This window comes from Lithobates pipiens, unplaced genomic scaffold (genome assembly GCF_037356315.1).
Source record: "Lithobates pipiens isolate NorthernLeopardFrog02 unplaced genomic scaffold, aLitPip1_a1.2 Scaffold_27, whole genome shotgun sequence".
NCBI lineage: Eukaryota > Metazoa > Chordata > Amphibia > Anura > Ranidae > Lithobates > Lithobates pipiens.
Window position 1 is genome coordinate 189028984 of NW_027507788.1, and position 18035 is coordinate 189047018.

General features: G+C 48.4%; 1 protein-coding gene across 1 annotated transcript in view; it reads left to right on the top strand.

Annotated features, from left to right (window-relative positions):
* Positions 1–3393: 3393 nt before the first annotated feature.
* Positions 3394–18035, top strand: part of PIK3CD (phosphatidylinositol-4,5-bisphosphate 3-kinase catalytic subunit delta) — a 102123-nt gene continuing 87481 nt past the window's right edge. Inside the window, exon 1 of the mRNA XM_077458043.1 lies at positions 3394–3550. The gene's annotated coding sequence lies outside the window, so the exon portion shown is untranslated. The remainder of the gene's footprint in view (positions 3551–18035) is intronic.

Here is an 18035-nt window from a genome sequence, read left to right on the forward strand (position 1 = left end):
GAGCACTTGAAGCACAAGTTCTAGTTGAAACTTTTGCAATTTGTAGCAAATTTTCGTGGCAAGTCTCTTGCTAGAGCAAAATTGCCGTGGTCAGTCTACAGTAAGAGCTTTGCGAGTCTACAGCATGAAAATTCAGCCGCAGCGCCCCCCTGTGGTGGGAGGACTAGTGCACAACATAACTGAACCAGAACTTGCAGAATGTTTGCAAAGAAAGTTGATCTGTATGCGGACTTGCTGCAATTGTACAACAAACTTGTGAAGCCTGGCAAATCTGGCATTAGCTTAGCAAGTCATTTTCAAATTTGCAGCACAATTGATTACTATCTGGGTAACATTTACTTCCTAGAATCCATCTGCCCTTAGCTCAGGCATGCAGGCAGGAGGATGTACTTAGGTGAAAAAGCCCCCCCCCCCCTCCTATTGTACCACATCATCAATAGTAGATCTAAAGGAGGCTGTAATATCAGATTGTGATAGAGTGCCATACAAATAAAAACTCACAGTAATGAATGAATGCCTGAAACAATAGACATACAAATCGTGGGTGTGTATGTCTATTGTTTCAGGCATTCATTCATTACTGTGAGTTTTTATTTGTATGGCACTCTATCACAACCTATATTTGATTGCCACTCTCTAACATTTATTTTAGTTTAGCACGTACCGAACAAGGATTTGTACACACCCAGACACATAATTTTACACCAGCACTTTTTGACCTTTACCCTTTTATCCTTTACCTGCATACTCATCTGTTCCCCTTCCGCCTCCCTGCCCTTTCTTCCCCTTCCCCTTTTTCTTTTCTCCTTCCCTCTCTTTCTCCCCCCTTCCCCCCCCCCTCTCCCCTCCTTTCTTGTATTCCCCCATTTGCGCAACACTAAAACCACTTAATCGATATTGCTCAGGGAGTAGGTGAAGCTCCCCTCAGTGTTTGCAGCATCCCTCTATTCCCCCTGTCAAGGTGGTTGGCGCAGAGGTACTTTATACACTAATTGTAATATCAGATTGTATAGTTTATGGTCAACTTTAGTGTATATACATTTATTGCCTACAACCTGCCTGCCTGGCTGGGCCACTAAGTGAACACCTGTGTGAGAAGGGTCCAAAGTCAGCAGATTTACTCAGAGTCAAGTGCCACATTCTCAATCCATAGCAGCCGCTCAGTGAACATGTCAAATGGAGATGGGCCAGGTCAGAGAATGTCAGGTTCCATCGCAGCCTAATGGTAATGCCAACAAGGAGAACAATAAGAGTGTTACAAATATTATGAACAATGGCAGCAATCATAATGATGACAATAGTAACCATTATAATAATAATAAAAGTATTAAAATGTAAGAATAATGACATGACAGTAACAAGAAAGGAATAATAATAATAAAAAAAAATTATATATATATATATATATATATATATATATATATATATATATATATAAATAAAATAACATTTAATTACTATTAGCAGTATCAATACAAGTGATTAACAATGATAATAATACAAAATAATAGGATTTTTAACCCCACCAATACACGTATATATATATAACCTTGCGGAAGTTGGCCTTTATCTGTGGGGCTGATTATATATTCATACCTGTGTTTGTGCTGGGATCGCACTGCACACCGTGATCCCAGAATAGGGATCGGGGTCTCTTGCTAACAATTTGGAAAGCAGGATTGCCAGTTCTCGGTCACCATGATAGCCCCTGATTGGCTAACACAGTAATGAGCCAGTGTACTGCCTGCCCCTGTTTTCCCCTCTTCAATGGAGAACAAAAAGAAACATTATCTACATACAGGACACATTATATAATACATTGTATCTTTTTCTCTGCTAGAGGCGAAAAATGTAACCAAAGAAGTGTGTGTAAAAAAAAAAAAGAAAGAAACCAATAGGTTGATCAAGGCTTGTTGGGGGCGGGGGGAAGTGTCAAGGTTAGGGTCAAAGGTCAAGGTTAGGGTCAGGGTCACTATACTTTCCTTAGGATTAAAAAAAAAAGCATTTTTTTAAAATTTAATATCAGTGTGTTTAAGGTTAAAAATAAGCAAGTGTACTTGTTTCTGAGCTGTACTATGGGTACATACCACATATAACATACACATATGTGGCATCACTGCGATCATCAGGGGCCGGAGAATTTATTTCTGTTTTTTTTTTTTGTTTTTTTTTAAGCTAGGTTATGGTAATATCAAAAAAATATACAGTACAGCTAAATTTAAACATTTTTTTTTTTTTAATTTTTACTATTTTGCACCAATTTTCCTTTCATGATAAAAAAAAATCAGGAGATATTTGTTACTATTTACCACCAAATGAAAGCTTAATTAGTCCTGGGGGAAAAAAAAAGCGCTATGATTTACCTGGAAACACTAAGTAATTGTGATGATATTTACAGCTAACATACGTCAAAGTTATAAAACTGTTCAGGTGTGAGGATTTGTTTCACCTTCATTATAAAGGGGTTAAAAATAATAATAAATAAATATATATATATATTTAATGTATTACTATTAATAATGATAATAATAATAATAGATAGATAGATAGATAGATATATCTATCTATCTATATAGATATATATGCATCTCTCTCTCTCTCTCTCTCTCTCTCTCTCTCTCTCTCTCTATATATATATATATAGATATACATCTATATATAGGTATATCTATATAATATATACATACAGTACATAGGACAATAATAATAGCAATAATAAAAGTAGAATAAAAAAATCATGTTAATTACAGAAACAATTGAAAAATCCTAGCAGAAATAATAATATATTATATATTAATAATAATATTGGTAACTGTAATATGAGTGACACTGGTATATAGTAATAATATAAATGTCAGTAATCATAATAATAATAATGATGATAGCAATAATCATTATAATATTAAGTATTTAAGATAATGACTGTAACAGCAGCAAAACGAATTCATATAGAATGTAATAATATATTACCATTGGCAATCACAATTATAGTAATAATAATAATAACATAAACATAAGTAACACATAAAAAGTAATATTGGTTGAAATAATAATCAGCGCAATCTGAGCAATATAATAAATATAATACATATAATAATATAATAGTAATAATATGTAGTAGTGGTAATGGGGATTGTAGCTGTAAAACAGATTAAAATACTTAATGTAGACTAAAAATCTAATAGTAATATCAGCAGTACTAATGATATCGGTGTTGGTATTGATAAGATCTGTGTCGGTATTGATGATATCGGTGTCGGTGATCAGTGTGTCCCCGGTGTGTCTCTCCCCGGCCAGCACTGATGATGTACGCGGCGGCACTAGGACCCGGGTAGGTAAGAAATGACTAGCGGACACGCCCAGGTTTGCCGGTAAGCGGGCCGCGATTGGCGGAGAGAATCAGACTCCGCCCCCGGCGCTGCTGTGTCCGCTGTGCTGGGAAATGCGGCCAGTGTGAGGCGGCCTGTACCGGGGAAACACCGAGCGGGTCCGGGGACCGAAGACGGGTACATGCCGGGGGGAACCGGGGACCGGGACACGGAGGAGGCAGGTGAGAGAACTACACTCCCCCCCACCGCTGTACTCATCACCCGCCAATCACATCGCTGCCCTGTGCTCACCGACACACCAATGACTGCTCCCAGCACTGACCTAACCCTGTCTGTTCCCAGCACTGACTGACTCCACCCCTCCCCCCATCACTGACTGACACCCCCCTCCCCCACTGACTGTCCACCACTACTGATTGACACCCCCCCTCCCCCACTGACTGTCCTCCACCACCACTGACTGACCCCTCCCCCCCCCCTCATCACTGACTGACACCCCCTCCCTCTCATCACTGACTGTCCTCCACCAACACTGACTGACACCCCCCCCCACCACTGACTGACACCCCCCCACCACCACTGACTGACACCCCCCCACCACCACTGACTGACACCCCCCCACCACCACTGACTGACACCCCCCCCCCACCACCACTGACTGACACCCCCCCACCACCACTGACTGACACCCCCCCCCACCACCACTGACTGACACCCCCCCACCACCACTGACTGACACCCCCACCACCACTGACTGACACCCCCACCACCACTGACTGACACCCCCCCCCCCCACCACCACTGACTGACACCACCACTGACTGACACCCCCCCCCCCCCACCACCACTGACTGACACCACCACTGACTGACACCCCCCCCCACCACCACTGACTGACACCCCCCCCCACCACCACTGACTGACACCCCCACCACCACTGACTGACACCCCCCCCCCCACCACTGACTGACTGACACCCCCCCCCCACCACCACTGACTGACACCCCCCCCCCCACCACCACTGACTGACACCCCCCCCCCACCACCACTGACTGACACCCCCCCCCACCACCACTGACTGACACCCCCCCACCACCACTGACTGACACCCCCCCCACCACCACCACTGACTGACCCCTCCCCCCCTCATCACTGACTGACACCCCCTCCCTCTCATCACTGACTGTCCTCCACCAACACTGACTGACACCCCCCCACCACTGACTGACACCCCCCCCCACCACCACTGACTGACACCCCCCCCCCACCACCACTGACTGACACCCCCCCACCACCACTGACTGACACCCCCCCCCCCACCACCACTGACTGACACCCCCCCCCCCACCACCACTGACTGACACCCCCCCCACCACCACCACTGACTGACACCCCCCCCCCCCACCACCACTGACTGACACCCCCCCCCCACCACCACTGACTGACACCCCCCCCCCACCACCACTGACTGACACCCCCCCCCCCCCCACCACTGACTGACACCCCCCCCCCACCACCACTGACTGACACCCCCCCCCCACCACCACTGACTGACACCCCCCCCCCACCACCACTGACTGACACCCCCCCCCCACCACCACTGACTGACACCCCCCCCCCACCACCACTGACTGACACCCCCCCCCCACCACCACTGACTGACACCCCCCCCCCACCACCACTGACTGACACCCCCCCCCCCACCACCACTGACTGACACCCCCCCCCCACCACCACTGACTGACACCCCCCCCCACCACCACCACTGACTGACACCCCCCCCCACCACCACCACTGACTGACACCCCCCCCACCACCACCACTGACTGACACCCCCCCCCCCCCACCACCACTGACTGACACCCCCCCCCCCACCACCACTGACTGACACCCCCCCCCCCACCACCACTGACTGACACCCCCACCACCACTGACTGACACCCCCCCCCCCACCACCACCACTGACTGACACCCCCCCCCCACCACCACTGACTGACACCCCCCCCCACCACCACTGACTGACACCCCCCCCCCACCACCACTGACTGACACCCCCACCACCACTGACTGACACCCCCACCACCACTGACTGACACCCCCACCACCACTGACTGACACCCCCCCCCCCACCACCACTGACTGACACCCCCCCACCACCACTGACTGACACCCCCCCCACCACCACTGACTGACACCCCCCCCCCCCCACCACCACTGACTGACACCCCCCCACCACCACTGACTGACACCCCCCCCCCACCACCACCACTGACTGACTGACACCCCCCCCACCACCACTGACTGACTGACACCCCCCCCACCACCACTGACTGACTGACACCCCCCCCACCACCACTGACTGACTGACACCCCCCCCCCACCACCACTGACTGACACCCCCCCCCCACCACCACTGACTGACTGACACCCCCCCCCCACCACCACTGACTGACACCCCCCCACCACCACTGACTGACACCCCCCCACCACCACTGACTGACACCCCCCCCACCACCACTGACTGACACCCCCCCACCACCACCACTGACTGACACCCCCACCACCACCACTGACTGACACCCCCCCCCCACCACCACTGACTGACACCCCCCCACCACCACTGACTGACACCCCCCCCCCACCACCACTGACTGACACCCCCCCCCACCACCACTGACTGACACCCCCCCCCCACCACCACTGACTGACACCCCCACCACCACTGACTGACACCCCCACCACCACTGACTGACACCCCCACCACCACTGACTGACACCCCCACCACCACTGACTGACACCCCCACCACCACTGACTGACACCCCCCCCACCACCACTGACTGACACCCCCCCCCCCCCACCACCACTGACTGACACCCCCCCACCACCACTGACTGACACCCCCCCCCACCACCACCACTGACTGACTGACACCCCCCCCCCACCACCACTGACTGACTGACACCCCCCCCCCCCCACCACCACTGACTGACACCCCCCCACCACCACTGACTGACACCCCCCCCACCACCACTGACTGACACCCCCCCCACCACCACCACTGACTGACCCCTCCCCCCCTCATCACTGACTGACACCCCCTCCCTCTCATCACTGACTGTCCTCCACCAACACTGACTGACACCCCCCCACCACTGACTGACACCCCCCCCCCCACCACCACTGACTGACACCCCCCCCCCCACCACCACTGACTGACACCCCCCCCCCCCACCACCACTGACTGACACCCCCCCCCCACCACCACTGACTGACACCCCCCCCCCCACCACCACTGACTGACACCCCCCCCCCACCACCACTGACTGACTGACACCCCCCACCACCCCACCCCCACCACCACTGACTGACAATCCCCCCACCACTGACTGACAATCCCCCCACCACCACCACTGACCTGACAATCCCCCCCCACCCACCACCACCACTGACTGACACCCCCCCACCACCACTGACTGACACCCCCCCCACCACCACTGACTGACACCCCCCCCCCCACCACCACTGACTGACACCCCCCCCCCCCACCACCACTGACTGACACCCCCCCCCCCCCCACCACCACTGACTGACACCCCCCCCCCCACCACCACTGACTGACACCCCCCCCCCCACCACCACTGACTGACACCCCCCCCCCCCACCACCACTGACTGACTGACACCCCCCACCACCCCACCCCCACCACCACTGACTGACAATCCCCCCACCACTGACTGACAATCCCCCCACCACCACCACTGACCTGACAATCCCCCCCCACCCACCACCACCACTGACTGACACCCCCCCACCACCACTGACTGACAATCCCCCCCCCCCCCCACCCACCACCACCACTGACTGACAATCCCCCCCCCCCCCCACCCACCACCACCACTGACTGACACCCCCCACCACCACCACTGACTGACACCCCCCCACCACCACCACTGACTGACACCCCCCACCACCACCACCACCACTGACTGACACCCCCCACCACCACCACCACCACTGACTGACACCCCCCCACCACTGACTGACACCCCACCACTGACTGTCGCCCCCCATCCCCCGCCACTGACTGACTGTCGCCCCCCCCATCCCCCGTCACTGACTGACACCCCCCCCACTGACTGACGCACGTCCCCTCCCCTCCCCTCCCTCCACCACTGACTGACGCACGCCCCCCTCCCCTCCCCTCCCGTCCCTCCACCTCCTGACTGACTGACGCACGCCCCCCTCCCCTCCCTCCACCACTGACTGACTGACGCACGCTCCCCTCCCCTCCCTCCACCTCCTGACTGACTGACGCACGCCCCCTCCTCTGACTGACTGACGCACGCCCCCTCCTCTGACTGACTGACGCACGCCCCCTCCTCTGACTGACTGACGCACGCCCCCTCCTCTGACTGACTGACGCACGCCCCCTCCTCTGACTGACTGACGCACACCCCCTCCCCTCCCTCCACCACTGACTGACTGATACCCCCCTCTGTCCTGTCCCTTCCTGTGTGCACAGAATGTAGTGTAGTGGTCAGAGGTCACGCTGGACATACACTGAGTTTCAGTTCCTAATGAAATGGTCAATATTTGATAGGTGGGTGGCATGGTCTGAAATATTGAAGGTACCAGTCAGAAAACTGTCAGCTGATCAGTGTCTGGTCATATGGAAGCACTAGTCAGGTTTTCCTACAGACAGCAGGGCTGGCTCTCAGAACATGGCAGCCCTAGCGGGAGTTTCCTTCATGTGCACGGTTTTTAGTGTAGATGGAGGAATCTGTTCATCCCACTGGCTGTACAAAAGAAACTTTTAATGTTTGTATGGCCAATTTAAGTGACGTACAGATTACGGGGGTTGGTTATGGGGTAGTGCGCAGTAGAGCTGCATGATTCTGGCCAAAATAAGAATCGCAAATTTATTTCATTTTTTTCTTGGAATAAAAAGATCGCGATTCTCGCGTCATTAAATCTTTATCATTATACCAAAAAAAGTTAACTTTATTAGTTGGTGGTGTTTTTTTTTTTTTTTTTTTTTTTTTTTTTTTGTTTTCCCAAAAAATTGCATTTGAAAGACTGCTGCACAAATACAGTGCGACATAAAATATTGCAACAACCACCATTTTATTCTCTAAGGTCTCTACAAAAAAAAAATATATATATATATATATATATATATATATATATATATATATATATATATATATATATATATATATATATATATATATATATATATATATATATATATATATATATATTTTATAAATTTTCTTTTTTTTTTTTAACACAACAAAGTATATTCCGTTTTGTAAAGGACAAATCGTTACAATGTTTATACTTTAAGTTCCACTGCTAAAGAATGTGCGGTGGTGCGCAGAGCGCCGGGGTTGGTTACGAGTATGGAGGTGCCATAAATGTCAACTGGCCCCAGTGCATCTGCCAGCTTCTTTGCCCACTGGCCCATCCGCTGCCTGTCAGGCCTGTAGCACAAAGGCAAGGATTTCTGGCAGGATCAACTGGCATTTTCTTGCTCCTTTTGTACGGGTAGAACAAACACTTTCAATTGTCTATTTAGCAGACCGAAAGGCATCAGAGCAGTTGATTGTTGGGGTTTCCATACACTAGGTATCATGTGGCTGCTTTGTGCTGGAATTTCCCCCACCAGACTTTTAGTAGATCTCGCCCTCTGACAGCTGACGTCTCAATTTGGTGCCTGTTCTGTTGGGGAATGCAAATCGCAACAGCGTGTTCTCCAAACGCTGCTGAAATTCTATGAATCATACTAATTCTGCTAATCTGGATGTGACATAAGCGTTGATCAAAGATTTTCTATTTTTATAAGTTGAGCACTTAAGAAATTGACGGCTCGTGGTGCCAGCTCGGCATAGGCCTCTCTGCGATTTTATATTTGCTTTTGCCAGGCTGCTTGTGTGGATAGAGAATGATCCTCCTAAGAACTGAGGGGGACATGATCGTTCCTCTGTGATGTCACAGGTCTCTGCTGGACCAATGGGTGAAATTTTGCTTCTACAACTACAAGCTTTAAAGTTCTGCACTTTGGATGTACAGGATTGATGGCTGCAGATAAACCGGTACAACTTGGGTTGGAGGCTTTGTATGATCGGAATCCCATCAATTCCGCTGGGTATATGTAAGGCTTTACAACCTCTTTAACTATTTTCCGACTGCCAGTTTATAATGTACTGCAGGCGAGCGGCCGATGTAGGCAAAGCAACCTACCCGTATGTCGCTGCCTACTTCTGGGTCAAGGGCATCCTAATGTGTACCCCCTGATCGGTGTTCTGGCATATAGAGTCCGGCCATCGGATACTGTCTGCCCCGTACTCCGCAGGCGCAGTGCTTGCGCAGTAAGGAGCAGAAGGAGCTTCAGAAAATTTCCGAAGATGAACGGCGGCGTGCGTCAAGGTGGTAGCCCCACCACCCAAGTGGACATAGGGCTGCTAATATTATAGGGCCCCTTACAGGCTCGCTTCACTCGCCATGCTTTGGGCACGGCCTCGCTGTGCTCGGCTCTTTTTATTCTAACTGTCCACTTGGATGGTGGGGCTAGAACCTGGACTCACGGCACAGGCGCCGTTCGTCTTCGGCTATTTTCGGAATCTGTGTGTACTGTCCACAATAGACAGCAGGCAGACCCGTCTGCAGAGTAGACGGTACAAGCAGGCGGGTGATGATGTCAGTGCGCCGGGTGGACCAAGATGGCCGCTGCTCCGGAGCTAGGCTGAAGCCATGGCCATTCCTATGGGTGAGACTGCAGAGCTCAAGCTGTGGATCATCCTCAATCAAAATAATTTTGATTGATCAAAAAAATTTAACGATTAATCGAGCAATTAATCGTTAATTTCCACAGTATATATATATATATATATATATATATATATATTTTTTTGTAGACATTCTAAGTTTCACGCAAATCAATTAATATTCATTTATTGGGATTTTATTTTTTTATTTTTTTATACCAGAGACATGTAGCAGAATATATATTTTGCACGCTAAGAGGCTGAGCCAGCTCTTGATCGGGCATCTGGGTGGATTTCAACAATGTGGTTGGGATTTTTCCAGAGCCTGGAGCTGCTACGTGACATCAGCTGACAGAAGGGTTTTGCCCGCTGTCGGCTGGTTCTGGGTCACAGGTGAGCACAAAAGTAAGTGCACTCTTATCACCCATGAAAAGTATAACCAAAGAAGCTTAGGCCATACTTCAGTTTTAAACGTTTCACTCCTCACACCTGTACACCTCTTGTGCACCAGAACAATTTGTACCTTTCCTACTTTGTTACTTAAAATAGAATTCCAGTGTAAACCTAACTAGTCCTAAGAATGTTCCCTCGCCCCTCTGGACACCTGTGTGTAAATGGGTGGGGTGTACTTGCCTATTTTCAGTCTGCTTCCGTACAGTCACATGATTCAGCTCCCCTCATCCATTGGAGGATGCAGGGGAGTGAGGGAGCGCTACGTCCCTTTTAACTGACAATCGCAGACAGGGCCGCTGATGAGGCAGTAGAGCTGCGCAATTAATTTGTTATCTTGACTAAAGTATTTCGCAATTATTTCTGTGCAAAGAAAAAGTGTGTGTGTATGAGTATGAAAATAAATATATATATATATATATATATATATATATATATATATATATATATATATATATATATATATATATATATATATATATATATATATATATATATATTTCGCCAACACTTTACGCAGCGCTTTACAATGTTTTTGGGGGGGGGGGGGGGGAGAAACAACACAATTACAGTACAGTTCGATACGGGAGGGCCCTGCTTGTAGAGCTTCCATTCTAAAGGGAGGGGGTGGTGGTACAAAAGGTAATAGTTACAGAGAATGATGTATATATTATATAAAAAAATAAAATAAAAAATGATAAAAAAAAATAAGACACCCTAGAGAATAAAATGGTGGTTGTTGCAATATTTTATGTCACACTGTATTTGCGCAGCGGTCTTTTCAAATGATTTTTTTTTTGGAAATTTTTTTTATGAATTTAACCACTTGCTGCCTGCCAATTTGTCAAATGACGGCGGCAAAGTGGTTTCAAAACCCTGACTGGACGTCATAGACCATCCTCAGGATTTTGAGCCCCTGCGCACCCGGGGGCGTGCATCGTGGCGATCGTTGTTGCGGGGCGTCAGTCTGACACCCCGCAACTATGATCTCCGATGGAGACCCTTTACCATGTGATCAGCCGTTTCCAATCATGGCTGATCACAGTGTAAATAGGAAGAGCCCGTGATCGGCTTTTCCTCACTTTTTTTTTTTCATCTTTTTTTTTTTTTTTTTTTTTTTTCCTTCCTCCATATACTAGTAATGGTGGCGATCAGACACTTATAGACAATCTAACAGTAACAACTGACCTTCTCCAGTGACACTAATAGAGTGACTGGTGCTTATACTATACACTGTCACTGTACTAATGACACTGGCTGGAAAGCTATTAATATCTAAGGGCAATGAAACGGTTATCTGTGCCAAAAAAGTGCAATGTGTACAATATGTCCTGCTTTTTTGGTAGATGGGGCTTATTTTTCAGGGAGGAAAAAAAAAACAGCCATGTCTCTGCTCTGTACTGTGATTCGCTTAGCTGATCAACAGGTCTGACCATAAATCATAGATGAGCTGTACAATGCAGTAGTTAAATGTACTTCCTGTGTTACTACACAACTTCTTCATGTATGTTGCATTTAGAAGGGACACTGCTGAGCCTGTGCCCTCTCCACCAGTCCGGCTTACCTCTGCCACCTCATTCCAAGTGACAGAATAGGGTCTCGTCTCGTGCCTAGTAGCGTGGGCCTCATGCGCACTGTAACTTAATTCTTTCACTCTCCCATACGGCTAAGTATATGGGGTCTCCATAACTGCCGGTTTGGCCCCAGATACTTTTGGGGGTACCGACTGCTGGTGGGGGGAGTCAGATCACAGAACCCCTGACTACCAGAGAACCCATGCCAGGTACCACGTTTTATGACCGGCTGCTATGTACTTCACTAGTAGTTACGGGTTACCCATAGCAAGTGCATCCCTCCTCTCACTTGTCTTGCTGATTTAACCTTTTAGTAGTGGCTTTTCTTCATACCCCATTGTGCGTTACAGACCAAAGTCTTTTGGTATGCCATAATCTACCATGCACCCCATTGAATAACCTCAGACCAGGCTTATAAAGAGCTTTACTGAAATTGTAGGCAAAATCCAAACAGTATGTTCTGTAATTCTCTATCACAACCCTAAATATATAAAGTGTGTGTGTGTGTGTGTGTGTGTGTGTGTGTAGATAGATATGAACTGAGCTGCCCAGGCATACCTTGAAAGGGAGAAGGTCCATTATCTGCGTTCTACAATACCTGCCAGTTCTTAGATGTTCCAGCTTTTCTGAAGGACTGTTGGGTGCAGCAATCTCTTCTTAAACCTCGTACACACGGTACGACTGTTGGCAGGGGATTGTCTATTGACAGATTTTCCTAAAAATCTTACTGTTGGTAAGCTCCTTTTGACAATTGTTGTCCAACCTTCGACCAACAAATGTTGGATGACATGCTAGTAAATTTTTGACGTTGATTTTTGTATGGTCAGTACACAAATCCGTCACACAAGTCCAAAGTACAAACGCGCATGCTCGGAATCAATGCTCACCAAATACAAAATGAGCAGAGGGGGCCCAAAGGGTGCTGCTCAAGAGCTGAAATTCCTCCTAGTACGTCACTACGTTCGTGTTTGTTGCACGACAGTTGTGTACTGTTACTATGCAAGATGAGATCCTGGCACACGACCTTTTGACAAAAATCAAATGCTCGGTTGGCCAACAATCGTATGTGTACGAGGCTTTAATGTCCCATTTTGCAGCGGGAGCATCGGCGGCCCCTGGAACCTGGCCTTTCCCCTCTATTTATATCACAGGGTGGAGAAACAGGGCTCAAAAAAGCCTGGGAAAGGAACCCGGTGCTAGTAAACCCCCACCCCCCCCCCCCCCGCCTGGGAAAGGAGCCCGGTGCTAGTAAACCCCCACCCCCCCCCCCCCGCCTGGGAAAGGAGCCCGGTGCTAGTAAACCCCCTCCCCCCCCCCCCCGCCTGGGAAAGGAGCCCGGTGCTAGTAAACCCCCTTCGCCTCCTGGGAAAGGAGCCCGGTGCTAGTAAACCCCCTTCGCCGCCTGAGAAAGGAGCCCGGTGCTAGTAAACCCCCTTCGCCTCCTGGGAAAGGAGCCCGGTGCTAGTAAACCCCCTTCGCCTCCTGGGAAAGGAGCCCGGTGCTAGTAAACCCCCTTCGCCTCCTGGGAAAGGAGCCCGGTGCTAGTAAACCCCCTTCGCCTCCTGGGAAAGGAGCCCGGTGCTAGTAAACCCCCTTCGCCTCCTGGGAAAGGAGCCCGGTGCTAGTAAACCCCCTTCGCCGCCTGGGAAAGGAGCCCGGTGCTAGTAAACCCCCTTCGCCGCCTGGGAAAGGAGCCCGGTGCTAGTAAACCCCCTTCGCCGCCTGGGAAAGGAGCCCGGTGCTAGTAAACCCCCTTCGCCGCCTGGGAAAGGAGCCCGGTGCTAGTAAACCCCCTTCGCCGCCTGAGAAAGGAGCCCGGTGCTAGTAAACCCCCTTCGCCTCCTGGGAAAGGAGCCCGGTGCTAGTAAACCCCCTTCGCCTCCTGGGAAAGGAGCCCGGTGCTAGTAAACCCCCTTCGCCTCCTGGGAAAGGAGCCCGGTGCTAGTAAACCCCCTCCCCCCCCCCCCCCCCCCCGCCTGGGAAAGGAGCCCGGTGCTAGTAAACCCCCTTCGCCTCCTGGGAAAGGAGCCCGGTGCTAGTAAACCCCCTTCGCCGCCTGAGAAAGGAGCCCGGTGCTAGTAAACCCCCTTCCCCCCCCCCCCACCTTTACCTGCATGGGTTATGGACTGTCGGCACCCATGCAGCCAGTGTAGCGGACCAGGGGGTTTGGGTTTTGAAAATCCCTGGTCCGCTACACTGGCTGCATGGGTACTGACAGTCCATAACCCATGCAGGTAACGGTGGGGAAGGGGTTAACTATCACTGGGCTTTTTGAGCCCTGCTTCAGGACTTGCAGTTAGTGTAGTGGACCAGGAATTTTTGAGCGTGTAAGGTGTTAGTTCCCCTATTCATTTATAAAATATATATAATATAATATAATTAATTTTTTTTTTTTTTTTTTTTTTTTCTGAAAGGTGAAATGAGTTTTGATTAGCTGCAGATAAAAAAAAGAGAAATATGAATGTGTTTAAGCTTTATATGAGAGTTGGGTTTTTTGTTTTTGTCTTTTGGGTTTACAAACTTTCTTAGTCACTTGTGCGGTCTAGCAAAGATTTTTTTTTTTTTTTTTTTTTTCATCTGTGACAATGCAATGTGGGTCATAATGCTCTCAACAGGAAGAACGGTGATAATTACTGACCTGGGGAAAACCCCTGGCCCCAGAATGGGGGAATCCTAAAAAACATGACCTACGGGGAGTGTTTGAGGAACTGCAGTTGGAGGCCTGGTTTACACAGGTGTACTTAAGCACACACAAGTACGACAGCCATGGGGATACACAGGCAGTTTCATTGATATCCATTTGGATGCAGCGGCTGCACACACATCGCTACTGGTACCAATTTGACAGCCATGCAAGTGTGCGGCCCCTGAACACACTGTCTATGCTTGGGACCACGTGCCTGCACCCACAGTGGCTGTGTTCGTGCAGCCACTCTGTCTCAATTGACATGAATGGGAGTGCCTACACAGGGATGAATAGGACATCTGTGCAAACTTATGTGGGCAAACGCAGACATACGCTTAACCCCTTCGCTGGCCGACTCCTTGCCCTTTAACCACTTGCTTACTGTGCACTTATAGCCCCTTCCTGCCCAGTCCAATTTTCTGCTTTTAGAGCTGAAGCACTTTGACAATTGCACGGTCATGCAACACTGTACTAAAAGTTTTTAGCATTGGAAGTCCGTGCTGCTAGCCGTCTTTCAGCTATACCGTGGATGGAAAGTGGTTAAGAATTCTAATAGCCAGGAAGCAGAAGTGGGCATTTGGGTGCTGTGATTGGTGGTCACAAGGGTAACTTGATCGGAAAGCTCCCGATCGGGAGATTACAGATCCCCGTTGGCTACCGTGCTGGGAAGCCTGCAGGGAGCGCACTCTCAATGTGGTAAGTTGTTTACGCAGAGCCGCCTATGTGCGGACACTCTGTGCCAAGGGGTGAAGTACCCCTCTGTGAAGAAGACCACAGCCTAAATCTACCTTTTTGCACCCTTCTACATGTTGCTCATATTTAGAGTGTAATATGTGACTCCCCCCAAAAGCACTGTCACTTTTTTTTTTTTTTTTTTTTTTTTTTGACAGAAACCTGTGAATGAATGAAATGCAAGTACCATTTGCTTCCTTGGCAGATGGACTTGCAGTTCTCAGTGGAACATTACTGCAGTGATGATCACACTAGTAGTCCATTGACACTTCCTTTAGCCAACTAACAAAGTCTGTACCTAGGTATGGACAGAGAACTGGAGAAAGAGTCTGCAGGAATCTGGTATTGCACCCACCATCCACTGATTGCGGTTGCGATGCTCTGCAGGCTGATTCCCCCCCCAAAAAAATTTTATGCACATTATTATTATTTTTTTTTTTTCTGCAAATATACTGTGTGTGTGTGTGTGTACATTTTTATTTTTTGGGGATGTGTGTGTCACTTGACGTGAAAAAGCATGCAGTAAAGGCTGAATTCCTGATTTTTGTATACAAAACAATTATATATTGTTGGCATCATCAGGTCAGCAATGGCGGCCTATATATTCTCACAGCACAGGTTCCCTTTACATCGCTGTGAAAGTGTAAGGGTTTCTTTACACCTGCATTATTATTATATTATCATTTTTTTTTTTTTTTTTTTTTACTTTTACTTTTACTTTTTTTATCGAATGTTAACAAACACTCTATTCATGCCCCAGGCTGTGTTGGGTAAAATGCAGACCTGCTGCTACTTTTATTTTTTTCACATACCTGTATAGTGTAAACAGGGCACAATACAGATAAAGGCCCCTGAAAAATCCCCCACCCCAGGAGCCCCAAGCTAGCCACACAGTATGATTGTACAACCACTTTTAGATCTACAAAGGGCTTTCCCAATTGGTTATGTAACTGCACTAGTGACTTCCTTGATGACACCAGAGATTGTATGATCAGATTGTACGGCTTATGGCCAGCTCTGCAGATGGTTATTGGTGAAGCTAGCAGGGTCTGATCGTTCACTCCCCAGGTGATGTAGAGATGGCATAATAATATATCGCAGCCAATTGAAAGTTTAATCGATCGGATATAAACTCTCTTCCTCTGTTATCTGGGATGTTCTAACCTTTACAGCTGGCTGGAAAATGTTGTTCTGCTGCTTGCATCGGGTGCTCAGAAACGACAAAAGGGGAGCTCGGGTGGCGAGCAAGCACTTGCAGCAGCTGTGGTACTACAAATTCCAGCCATCTTAATTCAGTCTGCCTTTTTATATGCCAATATCACTTTTTTCACATTGTTTCAATTTTTGCTATATAGATATATAATATTGCATTGTGATTTCTATTTGTCTGCTTTATACTGTAAGTGTAATTGGGGCAAGTTGGGTTTTAGATGCATGAACAAGGAAAGTGGTAACGTGCATGTTGCTGTACTGTGGGGAGGAATAAGCAAGATATACTTAGAGTTTATACAGAGTTTGGCCATAGGACATTAAAAAGTTTGTGGGGTGTGTTTTTTTTTTTTTTTTTTTTTTTTTTTTTTTTCTCTTCTCTCCCCCCCCCCCCCCCTTTATTTATTTTCCTTTCGGGCATTAAACAGGCTGCCGTACCTGTATGAAATGCAGAAATAAGTCCCGATCCTTTAGAAGAAAAAAAAAATGGCTGCACGAAACTGCATAATGGTTTGACACTGTGGGGGTGCTGCTAAGGATTAATGGAGGCTGTTTGATCCTGTCTTCTCTGATCTTCACCTTCTTTCAGTGTCTCCAACTCCCCTCTGAATATTATAAATGGAAGCAGTCAGACCGCACATGCTCAGTTCGGTATTGTGAGTGGAGTGTGTTTGTGTGTGTTTTTTTTTTTTTTTATTTTTTTTTTTTTTTTTTTTTTTTTTTTTGGGAGAGTGCATGTGATCAGCATAGGGCCAATCGGCAATGTCCATACAGAAGGTCAGGAGTCCTAAAGTTTTATAGGACAGTCAGAGCGGAATGAAAACTCCTCCTACAAGCTTTACCAGACACAGAAGTCGCAAGGCTGCTCTAACTGCCGATGAGAAAAGGTTGTTTATATTTTACTAAAATAGTAGCATTTACATGTTCTGTGTACTGTGAGAGACCAGATATAGTGAATGCAGGCTCCTGGGTTTAGTAAGACATTGAGGTTGGCCATGCACTTTTATGCAGTCAAGGGGTATGTTGGTATTGCGCTGATCCCGCACTCTATTTCCAATGTAGGGATTGTTTCTACTTCCCAACTCTAAGCCCTTGTACACAAGGTCGGAGAATCCGTCGGACCGTGTTGTCGGATAATCCGACTGTGTGTGGTATGCATCGGACTGTTTCCGTCGGACCCAATTTTCCAACTTGTTGGAAATATTTTACAACAAACTGGTCCGATCGAGAATTTTGATCGGACAAAGTGCCACGCATGCTCAGATCAAATTCCTACACCAAAGCTA